This window comes from Grampus griseus (genome assembly GCF_964374135.1).
Source record: "Grampus griseus genome assembly, chromosome: 5".
Classification (NCBI taxonomy): Eukaryota; Metazoa; Chordata; class Mammalia; order Artiodactyla; family Delphinidae; genus Grampus; species Grampus griseus.
In genome coordinates this window covers 67,459,222-67,477,399 of record NC_138998.1, presented here as the reverse complement: position 1 = coordinate 67,477,399, position 18,178 = coordinate 67,459,222, and positions in this window count along the sequence as shown.

The following is an 18,178-nucleotide window of genomic DNA, read 5'->3' as shown; positions in this document are numbered from 1 at the left end:
CATATACCCGTCCTCTTGCATCTCCCTCCCACCCTTCCTATCCCACCTCTCTAGGTGGTCACAAAGCACCGAGCTGATCTCCCTGTGCTATATAGCTGCTTCCCACTAGCTATCTATTTTACACTGGGTACTGTATATATGTCAATGGCACTCTCTGACTTCATCCCAGCTTACCTTTCCCCTTCCCCATGTCCTGAAGCCCATTCTCTATGTCTGCACCTTTATTCCTGTCCTATCCCTAGGTTCATCAGAACCATTTTGTTTTTTTAGAAGCCATATCTATGTGTAGGCATACGGTATTTGTTTTTCCCTTTCTGACTTACTTCACTCTGTATGGCAGACTCTAAGTCCATCCACCTCATTACAAATAGCTCAATTTCGTTGCTTTTTATGGCTGAGTAGTATTCCATTGTATATATGTGCCACATCTTCTTTATCCATTCATCTGTTGATGGACACTTAGGTTGCTTCCATGTGCTGGCTATTGTAAATTGTGCTGCAATGAACATTGTGGTACATGACGGTTTTTGAATTATGGTTTTCTCAGGGTATATGCCCAGTAGTGGGATAGCTGGGTCATATGGTAGTTCTATTTTTAGTTTTTAAAGAACCTCCATACTGTTCTCCATAGGGGCTCTATCAATTTACATTCCCACCAACAGTGCAAGAGGGTTCCCTTTTCTCCACACCCTCTCCAGCATTTATTGTTTCTAGATTTTTTGATGATGGCCATTCTGACTGGTGTGAGGAGATACCTCATTGTAGTTTTGATTTGTATTTCTCTAATGATTAGTGATGTTGAGCATCCTTTCATGTGTTTGTTGGCAATCTGTATATCTTCTTTGGATAAATGTCTATTTAGATTTTCTGCCCATTTTTGGGTTGGGTTGTTTGTTTTTTTGATATTGAGCTGCATGGGCTGTTTGTATATTTTAGAGATTAATCCTTTGTCAGTTGCTTCGTTTGCAAATATTTTCTCCCATTCCGAGGGTTGTCTTTTCATCTTGTTTATGGTTTCCTTTGCTGTGCAAAAGCTTTTATGTTTCATTAGGTCCCATTTGTTTATTTTTATTTTCATTTCTCTAGGGGATGGGTCAAAAAGGATCTTATTGTCATTTATGTCAAAGAGGGTTCTTCCTATGTTTCCCTCTAAGAGTTTTATAGTGTCTGAACTTACATTTAGATCTTTAATCCATTCTGTGTTTATTTTTGTATATGGTGTTAGGGAGTGATCTAATCTCATACTTTTACATGTACCTGTCCAGTTTTCCCAGCACCACTTATTGAAGAGGCTGTCCTTTCTCCACTGTACATTCCTGTCTCCTTTATCAAAGATAAGGTGACCATATGTGTGTGGGTTTATCTCTGGGCCTTCTTTCCTGTTCCATTGATCTATATTTCTGTTTTTGTGTCAGTACCATACTGTCTTGATTACTGTAGCTTTGTAGTATAGTCTGAAGTCAGGGAGCCTGATTCCTCCAGCTCCATTTTTCTTTCTCAAGGTTGCTTTGGCTACTTGGGGTCTTTTGTGTTTCCATACAAATTGTGAAATTTTTTGTTCTAGTTCTGTGAAAAATGCCATTGGTAGTTGGATAGCGATTGCACTGAATCTGTAGATTGCTTTGGGTAGTATAGTTATTTTCACATTGTTGATTCTTCCAATCCAACAACATGGTATAACTCTCCATCTGTTTGTATCTTCTTTAATTTCTTTCATCACTGTCTTATAGATTTCTGCATACAGGTCTTTTGTCTCCTTAGGTAGTTTTATTCCTAGGTATTTAATTCTTTTTGCTGCAATGGTAAATGGGAGTGTTTCCTTAATTTCTGTTTTGTATTTTTCATCTTTAGTGTATAGGTATGCAAGGGATTTCTGTGCATTACTTTTGTATCCTGCTAGTTTATCAAATTCATTGATTAGTTCTAGTAGTTTTCTGGTAGCATCTTTAGGATTCTCTAGGTATAGTATCATGTCATCTGCAAACAGTGACACTTTTACTTCTTCTTTTACAATTTGGATTCATTTTATTTCTTTTCTTCTCTGATTGCTGCAGCTAAAACTTCCAAAACTATGTTAAACAATAGTGGTGAAAGTGGGCATCCTTGTCTTGTTCCTGATTTTAAAGTAAATGGTTTCATTTTTTCACCATTAAGAATGATGTTTGCTGTGGGTTTGTCATATATGGTCTTTATTATGTTGAGGTAAGTTCCCTCTATGCCTACTTTCTGGAGTGCTTTTATCATAAGTGGGTGTTGAATTTTGTTGAAAGCTTTTTCTGCATCTATCAAGATTATCATATGGTTTTTATATATCAATTTGTTAATATGTTGTATCACGTTGATTGATTTGCATATATTGACGAATCCTTGCATTACTAGGATAAACCTCACTTGATCATGCTTTATGATCCTTTTAATATGCTGTTGGATTCTGTTTGCTGAGTATTTCTGCATCTATGTTCATCAGTGATATTTGTCTGTAATTTTCTTTTTTAGGGACATCTTCATCTAGTTTTGGTGTCAGGGTGATGGTGGCCTCGTAGAATGAGTTTGGGAGTGTTCCTCCCTCTGCTATATTTTGGAAGAGTTTGAGAAGGATAGGTGATAACTCTTCTCTAAATGTTTGATAGAATTCACCTGTGAAGCCATTTGGTCCTGGGCTTTTGTTTGTTGGAAGATTTTTAACCACAGTTTCAATTTCAGTGATTGTGATTGGTCTGTTTATATTTTCTATTTCCTCCTGGTACAGTCTCAGAAAGTTGTGCTTTTCTACGAATTTGTCCATTTTATTGGCATATAGTTGCTTGTAGTAATCTCTCATGATTCTTTGTATTTCTGCGGTGTCGGTTGTTACTTCTTTTTCATTTCTAATTCTGTTGATTTCAGTCTTCTCCCTTTTTTTTCTTGATGAGTCTGGCTAGTGATTTATCAATTTTGTTTATCTTTTCAAAGAACCAGCTTTTAGTTTTATTGATCTTTGTTATCATTCCTTCATTTCTTTTTCATTTATTTCTGATCTGATCTTTATGATTTCTTTCCTTCTGCTAACTTTGGGGTTTTTTTGTTCTTGCTCTAATTGCTTTAGGTGTAAGGTTAGATTATTTATTTGAGATGTTTCTTGTTTCTTGAGGTAGACTTGTATTGCTATAAACTTCCCTCTTAGAACTACTTTTGCTGCATACCATAGGTTTTGGGTCGTCGTGTTTTCATTGTCATTTGTTTCTAGGTATTTTTTGATTTCCTCTTTGATTTCTTCAGTGATCTCTTGGTTATTAAGTAGTGTATTGTTTAGCCTCCATGTATTTGTATTTTTACAGGTTTTTCCTGTAATTGATATCTAGTCTCATAGTGTTGCAGTTGGAAAAGATGCTTGATATGATTTCAACTTTCTTAAATTTACCAAGGCTTGATTTGTGACCCAAGATATGATCTATCCTGGAGAATGTTCCACGAGCACTTGAGAACAAAGTGTATTCTGTTGTTTTTGGATGGAATGTCCTATAAATATCAATTAAGTCCATCTTGTTTAATGTATCATTTAAAGCTTCTGTTTCCTTATTTATTTTCATTTTGGATGATCTGTCCATTGGTGAAAGTGAGGTGTTAAAGTCCCCTACTATGATTGTGTTACTGTCAATTTCCCCTTTTATGGCTGTTAGCATTTGCCTTATGTATTGAGGTGCTCCTATTTTGGATGCATAAATATTTACAATTGTTATATCTACTTCTTGGATCGATCCCTTAATCATTATGTAGTTATTCTTTGTCTGTTGTAATAGTCTTTATTTTAAATTCTATTTTGTCTGATATGAGAATTGCTACTCCAGTTTTCTTTTGATTTGCATTTGCATGGAATACCTTTTTCCATCGCCTCACTTTCAGTCTGTATGTGTCCAAGGTCTGAAGTGGTTCTCTTGTAGACAGCGTATATATGGGTCTTGTTTTTGTATGCATTCAGCCAGTCTATATCTTTTGGTTGGAGCATTTAATCCATTTACATTTAAGGTAATTATCAATATGTTCCTCTTACAATTTTCTTAATTGTTTTTGGTTTGTTTTTGTAGGTCTTTTCCTTCTTTGTGTTTCCTGCCTAGAGAAGTTCCTTTAGCATTTGTTGTAAAGTTGGTTTGATAGTGCTGAATTCTCTTAATGTTTGCTTGTCTGTAAAGGTTTTAATTGATCCATTGAATCTGAATGAGATCCTTGATGTGTAGAGTAATCTTGGTTGTAGGGTTTTCCCTTTCATCACTTTAAATATGTCACTTCTGTCTTACAGAGTTTCTGCTGAAAGCTCAGTTGTTAACCTTATGGGGTTTCCCTTGTATGTTAACTGTTGCTTTTCCCTTGCTGCTTTTAATATTTTTTCTTTGTATTTAATTCTTGATAGTTTGATTAATATGTGTCTTGGCATATTTCTCCTTGGATTTATCCTGTATGGGACTCTCTGTTCTTCCTGGAGTTGGTTGACTATTTGCTTTCCCATGTTAGGGAAATTTTCAACTATCATGTCTTCAAATATTTTCTCAGTCCCTTTCTTTTCCTCTTCTTCTTCTGGTACCCCTAAAATTTGATGGGTGGTGCATTTAATGTTGTCCCAGTAGTCTCTGAGACTGTCCTCAATTCTTTTCATTCTTTTTTCTTTATTCTGCTCTGTGGTAGTTATTTCCACTATTTTATCTTTCCGGTCACTTATCCGTTCTTCTGCCTCAGTTATTCTGCTATTGATTCCTTCTAGAGAATTTTTAATTTCATTTATTGTTGTGTTCATCATTGTTTGCTCTTTAGTTCTTCTAGGTCCTTGTTAAACGTTTCTTGTATTTTCTCCATTCTATTTCCAAGATTTTGGGTCATCTTTACTATCATTACTCTGAATTCTTTGTCAGGTATACAGCCTATTTCCTCTTCATTTGTTTGGTCTGGTGGGTTTTTACCTTGCTCCTTCATCTGCTGCATATTTCTCTGTCTTCCCCTTTTGCTTAACTTACTGTGCTTGGGGGTCTCCTTTTTGCAGGCTGCAGGTTCGTAGTTCCCTTTGTTTTTGGTGTCTGCCCCCAGTGGCTAAAGTTGGTTCAGTGGGTTGTGTAGGCTTCCTGGTGGAGGGGACTGGTGCCTGTGTTCTCATGAATGAGGCTGGCTCTTGTTTTTCTGGTGGGTGGGCCTGCATACGTTGGTGTGTTTTGGGGTGCCTGTGAACTTGATATGACTTTAGGTAGCCTCTCTGCTAATGGGTGGCTTTGTGTTCCTGTCTTGCTAGTTGTTTGGCATAGGCTGTCCAGCACCATAGCTTGGTGGTCATTGAGTGGAGCTGGGTCTTAGCATTGAGATGGGGATCTCTGAGAGAGCTTTCACCGTTTGCTATTATCTGGGGCCAGGAGGTCTCTGTTGGACAAATGTCCTGAACTCTGCTCTCCCACCTCGGAGGTTCTGGCCTGACACCAGGCCGGAGCACCACGACCCTGTCAGCCACATGGCTCAGATAAAAAGGGAGAGACAAAGAGAGAAGAAAAAATTAAAAATTAAAAAAAAAATAAAATAATTAAAATAAATATGAAAATATTATTAAAATAAAAAAGTAATAAAAATGAAAGAAGAGAGCAACCAAACGAATAAACATATCAACAAATTATAACAAGCACTAAAAACTATACTAAGATAAACTTAAAAATCAGAAACAGTTCAGTCACAGAGAGCAAACCCCAAGTCTACAGTTGCTCCCAAAGTCCACCACCTCAGTTTTATGTTGATTTGTTGTCTATTCAGGTATTCCACAGATGCAGGGTACCTCAAGTTGATTGTGGAGATTTAATCCGCTGCTCCTGAGGCTGCTGGGAGAGATTTCCCTTTCTCTTCTTCATTTGCACAGCTCCTGGGGTTCAGCTTTGGTTTTGGCCCCAACTCTGCATGTAGGTTGCCCTCAGGCTTCTGTTCCCTTCCAGACAGGATAGGGTTAAAGCAGTGGCTTACTGGGGGGTCTGGCTCACTCATACCAGGGGGAGGGAGGGGTACAGTAGTTATAATTGTAATGCTGTGCAAGCCTGAGGTGACAGAGGCCGGCATGACGTTGCAAGAGCCTGCGGTGTGCCATGTGTTCTCCCGAAGAAGTTGTCCCTGGATCACGGGACCCTGGCAATGTCGGGCTGCACAGGCTCCCAGTGGGGGTGGGTGAGGGGCCATGTGGATAGTGACCTGGGCTTGCACACAGGATTCTTGGTGGCTGCAGCAGCAGCGTTAGTGTTTCATGCCCATCTCTGGGGTCCGAGCTGATAGGCGCAGCTTGCACCTGTCTCTGGAGCTCGTTTAGGCGATGCTCTGCCTTCTGTGGGCAGACCTGGAAGGAATCCCCTCTCCTCACAAAACAATAGTATCTTGCCTCTTAAGCAGCTCCAGACTTTTTCCCGGACTCCTTCCAGGCTAGCTGTGGCGCACTAGCCCCTTCAGGCTGTTTTCTCACAGCCAACCCCAGTCCTCTCCCTGCGCTCCAACCGAAGCCCGAAGCCCGAGCCTCAGCTCCCAGCCCCCACCCACCCCCACAAGTGAGCAGACAAGCCTCTCAGGCTGGAGAGTGCTGGTCGGCACCGATTTTCTGTGCGGGAATCTCTCTGCTTTGCCCTCTGTACCCCTGCTGCTGCGCTCTCCTCCGTGGCTCTGAAGCTTCACCCCCGCCCCCGCACCCCCACCCACCCACCGTCTCCGCCAGTAAAGGGGCTTCCTAGTGTGTGGAAACTTTTCCTCCTTCATAGCTCCCTCCCCTAGGTGCAGGTCCCGTCCCTATTCTTTTGTCTCTGTTTTTCCTTTTTTCTTTTGCCCTACCCAGGTACGTGGGGATTTTCTTGCCTCTTGGGAGGTCTGAGGTCTTCTGCCAGCGTTCAGTCAGTGTTCTATAGGAGTTGTTCCACATGTAGATGTATTTTTAATGTATCTGTGGGGAGGAAGGTGATCTCCACGTCTTACTCCTCCGCTATCTTGAAGGTCAGTATAGCTGATTTTTCACTAGCCTTTTTTTGACTGATTTTTTTCCCCTTACCTCCTCATACCTAACTACGTCCTCAGGGAGCTCTCATGTACAAACTGTTCATCTTCCATATAAAATCCACCATTTTTTCCATCTTCTAAACTAATTTTCCTTTGCTGGGGACTATTGTATCTGTTGGGTACAAACATCTCCAGTGAGTGCTGCCATTTCTCCCAGACATGAATTGCTTTCTGTAGATGCTTACAAGCTCTTTCTGGGTACCACCACCTTTCCTGGGTCTACATCTGCTTCTTCTTGGTACCCCCATGTCCATTGTATAAAGTACCTTTTTCCACTAGATTCTGCCATGTTTCAGTTACCCTTATATATGCTGTTATGTCTACCAAACTCCACAATTTCCATTAGACCCTATTGCCAAAATCATTAAATGTCATTAATTTCCTCGAGATTTCACTTTGGGGCAAAGTTCTATAAATAGTCCTTTTATTATTTTTGTATTTTATTCAGTTATTAGCATAACAAATTATCAAAGCAATGATTCCCTGGACCCTAACTGCCTTAGATTAAACTTATACACGTCCTCTCTAGGAGCCAGACACAAGTCTATGGAAGACCTCTTCACTCTGACAATTAAAACCTTGCTCAAACAGTCCTGACATATTCCCTCTTCTTTTAGATTCTCTCCAAAAGGCTCCTTAGCCACCCAGGGAGATTTCTAAAAGGCTCATTTCCTTATGGTCCAGGCATGAATTGATCTATAATACAGCATTACTTTGACCAATTAATGAATTGTAAAAAAGAGAATTCATTTGGACTTGACTTGCAGAAAATTCTCTATAGAGAGACTCATTTAATGATTTAGGATGACATTTCCTTTTCTCTACAGATCCAATTACACAGCTTGTTTCTGCAGTGAATGATGTTTACATCAATAATGTAAACACTGTTGGGTTTTGTTTTTCACAATTTTGTAAACAAAGTGTAGAATTCTCTAGTCTATGAACCATGGAAATGTTAAAATTATGCTAAAATTCTTAGAAACTGGGAGACAGAAGAAGGGAAAAAGAGAGAGAGGAGTTTATACCTGAGCAAACTGCATCTTTTGTTTTTGGAATAAACTGCTACTGCTAAAAATTGATGAATCAAGAAATGGAGTTGTTATGTTTATTTCTTAAGCTTATGGGTGGTAAAGTAGGCAGTACCAGATATCCACGAGAAAAATGTAAATCCAAGAAAAGTAAAAGAGACTGCCTCTTGTCGTAAACCTGCAGTAAGCAGGTGGGGTGTGAAACTTTTACTTTTTATTGTTTGCTCTGCCATAGTAAGAGAATATTGGGGGATCAAGCTCTTGTGTTTACTTGAATAAATTTCTTCTCAACGTGCACGTTGAATTCACCTATCCTAAGTAATATACATGAACCCCTGGTTGGAGAATACCAGCCTATTATATCACAGAGTAAGTATCCCCAGTTTTCTCTTACTCTCTTCCAGGCAAGAAAGGCCAGTCACTTGCCACCATGAGAGGCCCTAAAGATCAGGGAAACAAATCGTTTTCTGACCCTGACTTCTCTGCTACTATAGTCTTCTGCAGCCTTAAGCCATGCTGTAGGCCAGAGCCCAAAGCCAGATCCATGAAGAAGGCCTGTTGTAATTTCTCAATTATTTATAAACATGCTATCATGAAATGAAGGACAAATCCCATGCTATCCACAAAAGAAAAATCTGTAATTCAAATAAGTATATACACAACATACGCATGATGAGGAAACATGGAAACATCACATGTGAAGGAAGAGTGCTGCCTTCACCCAGTTCTGGTGACTGGCTTTCATTCTTGCATTGCTTGATCCCTGCTTATGAACTGCCTGTCACTTAAAAGAATGATGTGCACCAGACCAGCCTTTGGAAGAGTCGTGCACATGTTAATAAAAATTATTAAAAAAAAACTTGCTCTGTTCCAAAATCATAAGGCAACTGTTTGTTAACCAACAGTAGCTGTAAAATTTTTATATCATAACATCTAGGACACCCTAAAAAACATTTGTTGAAAGGAGAAATTATAAATATACCATTAAAAATGGTAAATTGTTTCACCATAAAGATTTTTTCCCTAAGATCACACAAGATGAGAGTGGGAAAAGAAGCTGTGAATCCAATTGCCCATCAGACTCCTATCATCAATTTTGGATGGAATGTGGAAAATATTGTTTCTATATCCAAATTACAATCCACATGTGACACCTACTAGGAAATAGGACATTTTGTATATAATAAATAAATAGTCATAAATTTTTTTTTCAGTCTTTAATTGAATGTTATTTTTCCCTGCTGGAAGAATTTTCAAAATTATCTGGACTTAATAAAGCATATAAAGCAGTGAACTGTCTTTTTCCTTGTTTCTTTCATTCTGTGGAATAATTTTCTCAGCAGTTAGGAAGCATTTGGGTACACTGCTGATTTGTAGACTGCAATGATTTATATATATATATATATATATATATATATATATATATATAGCCATAAACACTAATTTTGGATGTTAGTGTTGGATAGCCCACCCAAACACTAACATCCAAACTTTGGATGGCCCATCTTTGGATGGCCCATCTAGTGCATGATATTGATTCTAAAATAGCAAGGGATTAAGTGAATTTCAAAACTGCAACTCACCAGAAGAGGCCCAGAGATTATATCGACCCATATGTGTTTAAACTGCAGAGTCGTTCAAGAAAAAGTTGCTACTGAAGCTCCGAATCTGGAAGTGATCCCTGATCACCTTTGACATTTTCAAAAACAGAAAATTATTTGGCTTTATCTTAAATGTCACTTCTCTGCAGGTGAAGAATTTATTCATTTCGGAGATTGCAGCATGGAACAAACCATGCTGATGCATACTTGCTACAGAAAGTTTAACAGAATTGACTACATTCTTGTGAAATAGAATTTGAGTATTTGCTGAATCATGTGGATGCAATGATCAAAAGAAAAGGTCTTACTTCATCTTCAGAAGTAGTAGGGTTTGGAGGGAAGTTTCCTGGTCTAAGAGTCATAATGCAGGATTTCAGTCCCAGCTTCAGCCATTAATAGCTCTAAGTCTTTAGGCAAGTCAGCCACCTCCCTAGGTCTCTGTTTCCACATCTGTAACAACAAAGTTGGTACTACTAGCTCTTTGGTCTTTTCAAAAGTCTTTGCTTTCTCATTTCTCATTTTATGTCTCATCCTCAGTCTTCCCATATGAAAAACAGGGCTGAATTCCAGGCCCTGATAATTTCAGTAGTTATGAGAATGCAATTGAGAATATGGATATGAATCTACTTTGAAACCATAAAAAAATAAGGTATTTGTTTTATTAATTTATATAGCTGCAAAATAATAATATATTGAGAAAAGCTATTGTCTTTATTTGTCTAAAATATATTTTTAATTCTAAGTATTAAAATTAAAATTTACTAAGTATTAAAAGTACTTAATTCTAAGTATTAAAATCTGTGTTATGGCTATAATCTAATTTGTTTGAATTGATTGGCTATTTCTAATTTCTTAACTCATACGGACATGTTATCTCTTAAGAACAGATATGGAACTTTCTTTCTAGACAAGAATATGAATAGTTGAGCATTTGGACCAGTCACCTAAGTTTGTAACAAAAGCCTGTCACATAGCTACTGAAATAAAGGGAAAGTGGAGAGATGAAATTATAGTCACCGGGGTCAGCACCTTTTCTCTTTTTTTTGGAGCAGTGTGGCACTAGTGTCATCTAAGAAATGCAGTGTGGGGCTTCCCTGGTGGCGCAGTGGTTGAGAGTCCGCCTGCCGATGCACAGGACACGGGTTCGTGCCCCGGTCCGGGAAGATCCCACATGCCGCGGAGCGGCTGGGCCCGTGAGCCATGGCCGCTGAGCCTGCGCGTCCGGAGCCTGTGCTCCGCAACGGGAGAGGCCACAGCAGTGAGAGGCCCGCGTACTGCAAAAAAAAAAAAAAAAGAAATGCAGTGGTATTTTCTCTTGAGAGGAAAGAAAGCTCACAGCCATTCTGAAGCAGCTTCATGCTTTCTTATGTGGGGCTCTTCACTGTTCTGCCCCTCTGCCATTCTTTGTGGTTATAAATTTGGCATCACCTGAACGAATTTCTATGATGAACATTCTTTGTAAAAACATCTCTCCTGACATTTCTTTAGCCATTTAAAACCCTTCCCTACAGTTTCTACTGCTACCCCTAATCAAACTGAGTTTCTCACTATTCACTGTATATTGCCCCTTACTTTCCAACTTCTGCTCATGCTGTTTCTTCACTTGGGATTCTTCTTAATGGTTTCATGGTGAAATCTTCTCCATCTTTCAAAGTCCATTTGAAATTCCAACCACTGGATGAAGGCTTCTGTGATGATCCTTAAGGTTTGAAATGTCTCATCCTCTGGAATTCCATAGCCTTTTAGCCACATCTTATCACTTTTGCTTTTGTTGCTTACTTACCTCTCTTTTCTGTCCTTTTTAAAAACTGTTTAAAGAGAACAACATCCTTTATTCGGCCCCAGTAATGCAATACGTGCATCCCTAGGGTCTCTTTAATTCATTCCAACATTGATATGCTCACCTGCACGCATATGCTCACCTGCGCGCCCCCCTAGTGATGGTACTGTCTGAACTGGAGTCCACAATAGCTGCACGTCCCAGTCTTTGTTTCTTTGTTGACGTTTATGTATACTTTCAGGCGGCCAAGGGCCCCTCCAACGCCGTCACACTGTATCACTACTCTCGACTTCGCTCACAGGCTTCTCGGCTCTCTGATCAATGACAAAGTTTTCGTTCACCTCTTTCTGATGACCTACAAATTGAAATTTCCTGTCATCTTTATTGTCATAAACCTGGACGAAGTTCATGACCTTCTACCCGGTAGGTGAGGTCCGCACCCTGAAGCACCTGGTGCCCAGGGGGTGTCTCCGCGCTGTGCACCGCCCCATCCCAGCAGCCAAAGGAAGTTCACCACCGCAGCCTTCTTGCAGGCTGACCCTTGACCTGGCGCGCTGTTGCGCTGAGCGCTGACGCATGCGCACGGCTTTCTTGTCGGCATATTTAAATCCAAGTGCCTTGGGGGCAAGATGTGGTCATTATAGTATTTCCCAAAGGACTTGGCACATAACAGTTAATATGTGCTAAATGAATGGGTATAGATTATTAACTTTAAATGTTACCAATTATCTGAGTTTTCACCAGGCTACGAGTAAAACTAAGGTTTCATTATATGAATAATTGAATCTTATTAGTTCTGAGTCTCCAATACCTACAGGAAATTCAGTCTCCTGCAGAAAGAGTCCTTTTCACCTCCGTATTTCTGAGAGTCACCCAAGAGGTCTGCTCATGGTTTGCTTAGGGACGTTTGAAATGTGCTGTAACCCTTATTCATCTGATGATACCTCATGATGCCTTCAGTGAAAGTACAATTGTTCCAGCTAAATTACCTTTCCACTCACTTCCTAGGAGTTTACCAGAATGTCATTGTCACTGAAAACATCCTTGACTGTCATCCCTGTGTCTTTATGTACACCCTTCTCTCTGTGGTTCTCATGCCTCCCTTCTCTGCGTGTCAAAATCTTATGTATCCTTAAAAAGCTAGATCAACTGCCTCTTAGGATAACATCCCTGATTTCTTTACAGGATTTGATTCTAACTTTCTTTGAACTTTGATTAGCACTTTGTATCAACGTACCTCCCCTAGAAACAGAGTTAACCTTATCTCTACTACTAGCATTAACTTTTCTTCCCTCTACCACATTTCTACCTCCTTCGACCCTCCACACACACAATACTTAGTCTCTTTGAGGTCAAAGACCAAGTGTGTTTCATCTCTGTAATTCTCACATTACCTGAGGTATTACCAAGTACATATCTGTGGGTCAGTAAACATTGATAAATCTAAAGTACATAAATTGCAGAGGACAAACTCAATGGAATTTCAGCACTTACCTTCCAATTGCTCTATCACAATTGTGCAAACAGTCCAGTAGCATTAGACAGAAGTAGAGTACAAAGGCTAAGAGCTCCAGAATCCTAACCCAGGACCTTACTAGAATTGTGGCTCTATACATGCCTCAATATTCTAAACTGAAAATGTAAATAACAGGGCTGGCACATAATCTGGAAGGCTAGTGGAAAATACAAATGCAGAGCCCCAGGCGTGAAGGAGGGACTGGCCAGTGTCCTCTTCCCATGGGCTTGCCTCCTGACCTATAGTGAATGGATCACCTCCAAAGGCATTGAAATTTTCACATGGGAATGAGTTTAATACCTAGATTGGAGATAGGTGAGAGGTCCTTGCCAAACTGCCTGCCCAATGCTCTATGGCCAGAGAGCAATGGTGAAACACAGCCCCCCAAGCAACCTGGCCAACTCCTTGGGCAAAGAGCAGCAGTTTGTCACAGGGAAGAAGGAAGCCAGCAAGAACTTGTCCCAGGGAGGTGGAGAGGTGGTGGGAGCCAGGACAGTGCATGTGCCCAGGTCCCAAACCCACTGCATATGCTCCATTGTCCCATCAGACTTAGCTTACAAAACATAAATTCAAATATCAAATTATTAAGAATTTCAAGATGGTAACCAACCACAGAACATTAAATATTAAGTGCAGGGCCCCATATAGCTGCACTAGTTAGAGGCTCATGAAGCCACATTAAAATTAGTAATAAATCTCTAGACTTGATGTAAAGGCTACATTTTCATGCGCTGAATAGTGAAAAGACATTTAAAACTTCAAGATTTAATTTGCTGTTTATACTGAATCATTGGACATCACACTATGAATATGGATCTAGCTTTAGTCTGAATAGTCCTCCCATTTCATCCTGAACCTCTATCAAGAAAGAGGAAGGAAGGGAGGAAGGGAGGAAGGGAGGAAAGGAAGGAGGGAGGAAAAAAAGAAGGAAGGGAAAGAAAGGGAGGGAGAAAGGAAGAAAGCAAGCAAATTCCATTTTCATTTTAACTAGGATGCAGGAAAAAAAAACCCACAAATTCAAAAATACAGTCTAAAGCAGCAGAAACTTGCCCTTAACCCCTTGGGATGCAGTGGCATAGGGAGCAGTGGTGCATTGCAGAGAAATCAAGTTTCCAGGGGGGCTGAAAAGCAGCAGAAAGAGCCAGAAAAACATGTGTTTCTTGGAGGTCAGGAGCCCATGGGAAAGAACTTTGGAGAAGTAAGTATTTTGAACAAGGATGAGATGAACTAGACTCAGATCAGACTGAGCCAGCTTATGGGGTAAGATGGAGTGATAAAATGGAACAAATGTCAAAGGATGAGAGTTAAGCCTTTATACATTCAGAAAGATCCATAAAAACACAGCTTCTGAGAGTGAGAGGCTCAGCCATGTCCCTTGGACAAGAACCGTGTTCCTTGGTTGTATTAACCAACAAGGGAGGTGGGGAGCCCAGGACAGGCAGAAACCCTCCTATGCCCAGTTTGGTGGAGGGATGTGGAGTAGGTACATCCTCACAGCAAAACTCACAGTGCGGATCTATTTGAAGAAAACAATTGGTATCATTTGCAGCAGAGGACAAATCCTGGGAGACCATAGTATCCCTTGTCCTCTTTTTCCCCTTCACAAACCTTTGAAGAGCTACTCCAGGAAAATTCAACTCTTTCAACCATATACCATAAAGGAGGACCTAACACAGCCTTGATAAAAGATACTATAAAAAAGAAAGGTGAAAGAAACAAAACTTACTGTCAGAAAAAAGAAGACACACAGGATATATTGTCATAAACGTATGAAAATTATAACCATAAATCTATCATTAAATTCATAAGTTTAATAAAGCAATCATTGCCCAAAGGAAGATGGCAAAATGAAAATACAAGAATTGAGGAAAGAGGGGAGATAAGAGGAGGAAGTGAAATATAAGTGGCCAAATTGGAAGAAGCACAAGAAAGAGTGGACATTGTGGAAAACACAGTAAGAAAAACTGAGAATAGAAATAAACAAATTAAATTTAAAAATGGAATTGAAATACATAATTAGTGGAAAATGATAGATATGAAATGGGGTGAAAATGGAATAAAGCAGTGTATGAAATAGAGTAAAAATAACAGATATAGAACACTGGCAAAGCAGAGCAAATACAGACATAACGTGGTCTCTGAAGAAAAAAACCGAGATAATAAGACAGAACAAATATTTAAAAATATAACTGAATGAAATTTTTCTGGCATAAAAAAAAAGGCTTAAATTTGCATATTAAAAGAGTAAATCATGTACCAGGGAAAAGTGACTCAGAGCTGTCAACATTGAGCTATTTCCTACAGAAGTTATTTGACTTTAGACAAAGAATTATTTGGGCAGCTAAGCAAACACTTCATATCACTAGTAAAGTGAAAATATTGTATTGGTCTCAGATTACCCCATAGCAGCTTTCAAAGGCAGAAGACGATAAAGAAATATCTCTTATTCTAGGAAGTAAAATGTAATCCAAGGAATTTCCATCAAACCAAGCTGAATTTCAAGTAGAAAGGAAATAGTCTGACAGCTGATCCTGAGTCTTTCTAGGGAAAAATCAAAAACAAAAACAGAAGCAGAGTGTATTTCCTTTCTCTTTTTTTGGCCTCTGCTCGGTTTGCAGTTCCCCGATCAAGGATCCAACCCTAGGCCCTGGAGGGAAAACTTGAGCCAACCAAGAGATGAGTAGAGAAATGCAAAAGGAGTGGCAGTGAAAATAGAAGATATTTGATTGCAAAACAAAGACACTTTTAAAATGTTAGGAGTAAGTGGCAGGATAGAATTTAATTATAAGAGCTGATGATGTAGAGAAGATGTAATTAATATAACTTGAGAGGCGGAAGGTGAAAAAGAGAGTAGAAGTTGAATAAAGCTAGGAGATGCCTCTCCAGTAGTAACTGGGACTCAAAGGATAAGATCTAGAGTGACAAGAAAAGCAACAGAATAATAAACATCTTTTACCATATAAAGGTAAAGAAAGTTAATAGTGTTGACTAAAATTGGGTGAGGGGAGAAAGATTATAAACTATAACAGATACTTTGTAGAGGCTTACAGAACTATGAATATTACACAGTGGTACAGTTATAAATTAATTATGAGAAAAATAATAACAATCATCTTAAATATCAGAACTGCAAATAAACATAGAAAAGAATTCAGAATATTTAAAAATATGTAACAGAAAACATAACATAAAATTATTGCAGACAAAAAACAAATATATCTGCAATACGAATAAATGTAAATAAGCTTATTCACCTATTCAAAGAAAAGATTTCACATTGAAGTACAAAGTAGTAATGTGAGCACATGCACATAAAAAGTGACACCTAAAAAGAATGATTCAGAAACGTTTAAATTAAAGGGTGTGCAAAGGTATATTAAACAAATGTCAAATCAAGAAAAACATGGGTTATAATCTACATATCAGACAGAGGTGACTTTAGGTCAAAGAGTAGGGGAGACTTTTCTTAAAAATTCACAGAAGCAGGCTGCAAATGGTCACATTCCACAGCATTGTTTTCTTCAGACCACTTTATTGTTTTTCTCTTTTGGGCCATCTAAGAAATACTCTTTAGGCATCTGTCCACCTTGATGATAGCATGGGCACCCTATCGTCATTCATATCCTCGATAATGTTGCAAAACAACCTGTCTAGGTAATAAGGAGAGTGTCTAAGTTACTGATTACTAAATTAGAGATAAAAGCTATAGAGAACAAGACTTCCTGAAGGCAAGTAAATTTTAGCACTTTCTACAGATATTTCTTAATACATTAGCCCTGGCTGCTTCTCAAAATGTATGAAGCAGGCATAATTTTTCATTATATAGTCTCTCCCTGTGAATCTTTTCTCCCGCCCACTCTCAGTCCCTGAGGTTCAAAGACTGTTGAGTGCACCAGCTACAGGATTAGGCATGTGATCCAGATGTGGCCCAACAGAGGACCCCATCCTCCTGACCACAGTGATTAGATCATGCATCAGCATATAACTCAGCCTGGACAAATGAGAACACATGGAACTTTGCTGGCCCTGTCCAGAAAGGCCTTCCCTTTCTCTTGCAGTTGCTAAACTGAAAGAACACAAGTCTAGAGATTCCAGTAAAGAGCCCAGAAGCAACTCAACACAGAGAAATCAGAATCTGAAAGACTCCTGATGACAGTACTTAAAGTACCTGAATCCAGCTATGCCTTAAAATTTTTCCTTGAACTTCCCAGTTCTATGAAAAGGGAAAAATAAGATTCTTTTTTTTGGTGTTTACTTAAGCTAGGTTTGACTATCTGTCTCTTGCATCTCAAAAATCCTAACAGAAAACTTTTCTTATTTAATTATAAGATATAGATACATTGTAAAGTTTTTAATGCTCTCCAAAGTATATTACTTATTCTTTCCAATAAAATCCCCATGAAAATGGAAAGATTATATTTAAGAAAGCAGATATTCAACATATATTCCTTACTTTAATCTCAAATTCTCTGGAGCAGTTAGAAATTTTTCAATAGAAAAACAACATACTGGAGAGAAAAAAGAAAAACAAAACACTAGGAATAATTTTTATAATCCTTATTACAAGTTATAAAGTACCATCATATTTTAACAATTTCATTCTCCTACCCCCATAACAAGCCTTTAAGGGGATGGCGTGTTAACTGTTTTGAAAATGACCAAAGCCAAGTTTCAAAAGTCCTAACGTCCAAATCACAGAGCTAAGGAAGGGAACAAGAGTTGAACACAAGTATCCCAATTTATTCTTCGTATGTCCATTCCACCATGTAGACTTAGATCAGAACAAACAAAATCTGACTGTTCAACTGTTTATTCTCAACTGCAACTGTTCATTTTCACTTGGGTTCTGGAAATCAAATGGATTTCCTCTTTTACATTTGCAAATCAGTAAATCTTTCTGTTCAGTTTTTCCTCTACTAGCCCTGTTCAGAAAATCTGTGTTCACATTATACAGAGATATTGATTTTGCTCACCAAAGAATTATTTTTTAGGTACTATTTATGAAGAGTGTAGGGGAAAGCGTCTTTCGTTCATTACAGGAAAGTACACAGTTCCTACAGAGCTGCCTGGGGCTGTCTTCAGATAATTTAATTTGACACATAAACAATTTACAGGGCTTCCCTGGTGGCGCATGGTTGAGAGTCCACCTGCCGATGCAGGGGACACGGGTTCGTGCCCCGGTCCGGGAAGATCCCACATGCCACGGAGCGGCTGGGCCCGT